Source organism: Cryptomeria japonica, chromosome 6, assembly GCF_030272615.1.
Source record: "Cryptomeria japonica chromosome 6, Sugi_1.0, whole genome shotgun sequence".
NCBI classification, from domain to species: Eukaryota; Viridiplantae; Streptophyta; class Pinopsida; order Cupressales; family Cupressaceae; genus Cryptomeria; species Cryptomeria japonica.
The window spans coordinates 362,397,361-362,402,429 of NC_081410.1; the positions used below are offsets into that span (position 1 = coordinate 362,397,361).

Consider the following 5,069-nt stretch of genomic DNA (forward strand, 5'->3'; position numbering starts at 1 on the left):
TCTCAGTATCTTGTCCAAGGCTTTGGTTTTGCCTTCATATTTGATTCTCACTTTCATTTCTTCCTTACTTTTTTCAAGCTCCTTTCCGAGCTTCACTGTTTATGCTTCTAGATCTTGATTCTCCTTTTCCTTCTTCATCAGATCAGAGGATGTAATTTCGCATATCCTCTTGGTTTCTTCCAACTAGAGTTTCAAGTTAGATATAACTTGATTTGACTCTTCCAGGGATTGCTTCAAGAGATCTTGTTCATCTACTGCAGCAAGCTTGAACTTCTTGAGTTCTCTTCTTGTTTTTCTCAGCTCCTTAAGAGAACTTATGAGCTCACCTTCTAGATCCACTTCGGCCTCAATGTCTTCTTCTTCCTCATCTTCACCAATTGGTTCATCAAGTGCCATAAAAAGATTAACTTCTCTATCATTCTCATAGTAGTCATCTTCTGATGAACTTTCTTCATCTGTGGCATCATCATCAATAGTGTACATAGGTTGTTCTACCTTTGGTAGCCTCTTCTTCCTTTTTGGTAGACATTTCTTTCTTTGTCTTTACCAACAGATCTTCTAAAAATTCTTGAGTCATCTCCACTAGTTTCATTATAAGGACATTTTGCAGCAAAGTGTCCAATTTTATCACAGTTGAAATATTTGAGTGGTAACTTTCCTTTATACTTGTTGAATCCTCTCTTGAGCTTTCTGACAAAGTTTTCTACCTATACATCCAATTTTTCAATGGATCCTTTATGAGAAACCTCTTCCTTTCCCTTTTTGGTGGAGTTGAACGTTGTCTCTTTCCTTGAGGATGCTTCACCGATTGTTCTCATTGCATATGTTATTAGTGAGCCAAATAACTCACCCATTGTGAAGATCTTTAGATCATTGGCTTCCTCTATGGTAGAGACCTTAGTGTCATACTTAGGTGTGAGAGATCTAAGTACCTTCTTGACAAGAATCTCATTTGTAATTTCTTATTCAAGTCCTCTGATGGTATTCACAGTTTCATCTATTCTATGAAGGTAGCCTGTAATCTTTTTTTCATCCTTCATCTTGATGCCTTCAAGTTGACCCCTTAGTGCTTGCAGCTTGGCCTCTTTGACTTTTTCATCTCCTTCAAATAACCTCTGCATTTTATCCCAAGTTTCCTTGGTGGATGCATAGTGCATGACCTTGACAAACTCATTATCAGACAACCCACTTAAGGTAGCATTTTTAGCCTTTTCATTATTCTCATACTCCTTCTTGGCATCTAGATCAGTGGGAGGAACACTAGGGATAGTATACCCATTCTTGATAGACATCCACACATCAAAACCAAGGGAGGAAATATAGGTCTCCATTCTTCTGCTCTAGAAGGCATAGTTAGATCCATCAAACATGGGGGCTTTTGAGGACAGAGACTCATTTCTTGCCATTGTCTTCTAAGACCAAAATATACACAAGCTATAATCAACCAGGAACCTAGGCTCTGATACCAATTGTTGAGCACAATGTACCACTAAGAAGGGGGTGAATAAGTGGTTCCTAAATTCTTTTCTTTCCAAACAACCTTGGAATACCGGTTATTACCCTAAGTACTAAACAATCAAACCAATAAGAAAAATGTAGATATCAAAAGAGGAAAACACACAAATACAACCCACTACACCAAATGTATGAGGAAAACCCAATATGGGAAAAACCTTAGTGAGAAATGATGTTGGAGTCTACTACTCCAATCCAGCCTCATAATGAAACAATGGATTACAATGCTTTAGGGAACGAACCCAAGGAGAACCAACCCCTGTACCAAGCTCCAACTCGATGATGTATAATGAAATACAACTTAGATATAGTTATAACACCTAGTTGCAAATGAGTTCTACAACACCTGATCAATATATTTCTGTCGGTTAACAACCTCCTCTTCTTCACTAGTTCTCACACTACCAATTATTAGATTAATCTCTCTGATCACTCACTAGTTACTCCAGGCCTCTCTTCTCTTTCCCTTAGCCTCACACCACATTGTGTCACTTTCAGATGCCTTCTTGATCAATCACACCCCACCGATTAGCTTAACTATTAGACCTGCAATAGTTTACTGATTACTCTGTCTCTACCAGTTAAACCCTCTCTCCGGATCGCCTGCTAACTCACTCTGCAAATTTATTAGAATAAACTCTAAGTAAGATTATCTTTCTCCTTGCTCAAGCTTTCTTCTCTCTCACTCTTTGCATCAGGCATCAACTAATTTCAGTCTCGAGCTCACATATTTATCTTCTAGGGTTCCCACCAAAACAACATTCAAACAATGCCTTATTAGGTTTTGCCTTCACCAACTCAATTCATATTGGATTTGATTCGATCTTCTTTTCTAGAGAGATTATATGCATGTCATCGATCAACACCACCAGCACCTCACATTCCAATGTGCATTTTCTATATCTGGAGGTCTGCACCATGCTTTTTTGTGTTTCTCTGTCACACACCATTAATGGCTATGTTGTTTCCTTCAATGAATGAGTATGAAGATCAGATCTTCTTGCAGGATAATTTCAATCACTTGCCAACTTGTCTTCCTCAAGCCGTAATCTTTTGTCATCCTCCCATGACTTGTGGTATCTTCATAAAAGATGACCTTCTTGCTGATTATTACGTCGATGCACACTTCATTGACCTATGCATGATCACCATTTGGCTTCCATCTTTTAGATTTGTCGACATCCTCCTCTGCTTGGTTTTCAATTTCGGTTTGACATTCTTTGTTGACCAAGATTGACTACTGGTTCAACTCTCCTTACCGGTATAACCTAACTCTGCCAGTGGGCCTTCATTTTTGCATACCTCTTCTCTGTCAGTGGATCAACTTGGCCTTCCATCAAACATGTTGGTCCTATTACTCAATCCATTTACTAGCAGCATTGATCTTCTCAGAGTATATTGGTTTACATCCACTAGTTCTTCTATTTCTTGCTTGTTTTGTCTTGCCAGTGGGCGTGCTTTACTGGTAGATGATGCATTTCATGTGTATCGGTAACTTACCTTCAATCTACTTCCATACAAATAGATTGAAATCATCATGTCTTACTTCTCCTATATTGGTCACCACTTCTTACACACCAGTGACCATGCCAAAATAGTTTACATCAATAACAACTTAATGCCAATAATGCCAACAGACGTAATCAAAGCCTTAGAAAAATGTTACAATTCTAAACGTCTATACATTAGAGCCATAAATGGAAGGTTGTTAGATATCAATAGAGATAAAATACTGGAGGTATTTGTATTAGAACACTATAGAGATTGTGCTACAAAGAGTAATTTGAAAAACCTAAAGGATGAATATGATGCTACAGAAGGGCTTTTCAGAAGAAAATGGTTGCCTATTCATAGACCAAGGTACATAAATAACTTGCAGTAGTTTATAGAAATGAGAAGCCCCCATATAAAGTGGATTTGTTCTATAGATATTTTGAATTGACTTTTTATGCAATTTGTCAGGTATTGGGGTATTTTGGTGTTGGAAATAAGCCACACCCAGACCGACGATGGACTGGTCCAAGAGGGGCCAGTAGCTCAGTGGTAGAGCACTCCAGTAGTGTATGGAAGGTCCTAGGTTCGAGTCCTAGCTGGTCCATGTCTCAACATGGTATCAGAGCTAGGTCCAGGCTAGGAGCCCCAAGCACATGAGAGGTGTGGCTTAAGGGGGGGTGTTGGTGTTGGAAATAAGCCACACCCGGACCGATGATGGACTGGTCCAAGAGGGGCTAGTAGCTCAGTGGTAGAGCACTCCAGTAGCGTATGGAAGGTCCTAGGTTTGAGTCCTAGCTAGTCCATGTCTCAATAGGGTATAGTGGGGACTCGATGATGCCCAAGGAATTAATGTTGGTTGCTTGTGATGTTATAGATTTTATGACTACCCCCAATTTTTTGCAGATGCACTGCATGAGTCATTGGTGAAAATACAACAAGCCGGTTCAGAATTAAATTTCAAATGGTATTAATTGCTAATGCATATGATATTATTTTAGGGACACAAATATGTAGTGTGGAGCCCTTTTCATAATATAAGGACTGTTTAGAAGGGTGTTAAAGTACCAGTCTAGGTATGGACTACTATTCGGGACAGTGGAGACTAGCATTCACAAGCTCTTGTGTTTGAGCAATATTTTGTCAAAAGAATATATGATGCATGTGTCATAGAGGTTCCTCCATTGTCAAACAAAGTGATGAGTTTCCTAGGACCAAAGTGGAAGGAAAAGAAACTCAAGGTGAGTATTGACCATAATTGGGCCAACTTGTATTTGGATGAGCAATATACATAGATCAGGGTGAACAGATTCAAGGGAATGCCACATATTTTACCATTTATAGTTTCAAATAAATTGGTTTCTCTGAAGATTGTGTGGAAAATTTATGAAGCCTTAGCTCCTTTTATGATGAATCAAAAGGGATCTTTATTGCCCATGTATCTTGAAATTGGTGATTTTTAAATTAATTCAAACAAGGGTTTCGAGCACGTCATTAAGTTTCTTATGTCTTTCATTTGGGCCACTAGGATTGATAGCTAGGGAATTTGACCCGGAAGGCTATTATACTTCTTCTAAAAGGGAAATGACATTAAGGAAGGTCCAACATGAATTTGAAGTAAAAGAGTAATTAATTAGGAATTGTAAATCTTATTAAGAGGTGCAGGCAAGAAGATCAATGTACTTCAAAGTACAAAAAATTGAAAGTAGGAAAAGGTTTGAGGACCCTTCTTATGAAGGAATTTTTTTGGATGAATCTAACAGGGTAGTAAGGATGGAGAAGATTATTTAGAATTCCCCTATTCTTCTAGCCAACTTATCCATTGCTCCACCCCCATCTCCAAGTCCATCAACCTTTGCAGTAGGAGGCCTAGTTGAGGTTTCTGCTTTGGCCAGAATGTCTCTAACACCATCTTCATGTGTTGGTTTGTCTCGGGAGGGTGAAGATACAAGAAAATAGAAAGAGGAGGAGCAAGTGATTGAAGAAGTAAGGTTGCAACCTTATATTCCACTTGATGAGAATAATGACGATTTGATTCAAATAAGCAACTATCTGACAAAAGA

General features: G+C 38.6%; 1 non-coding gene across 1 annotated transcript; it reads left to right on the top strand.

The window, feature by feature from the left end:
• Positions 1-3,541: 3,541 nt before the first annotated feature.
• On the top strand, positions 3,542-3,613 carry TRNAT-AGU (transfer RNA threonine (anticodon AGU)). Its single transcript has one exon. It is a non-coding gene; the product is annotated as a tRNA-Thr (tRNA).
• The last annotated feature ends 1,456 nt before the right edge of the window (positions 3,614-5,069 follow it).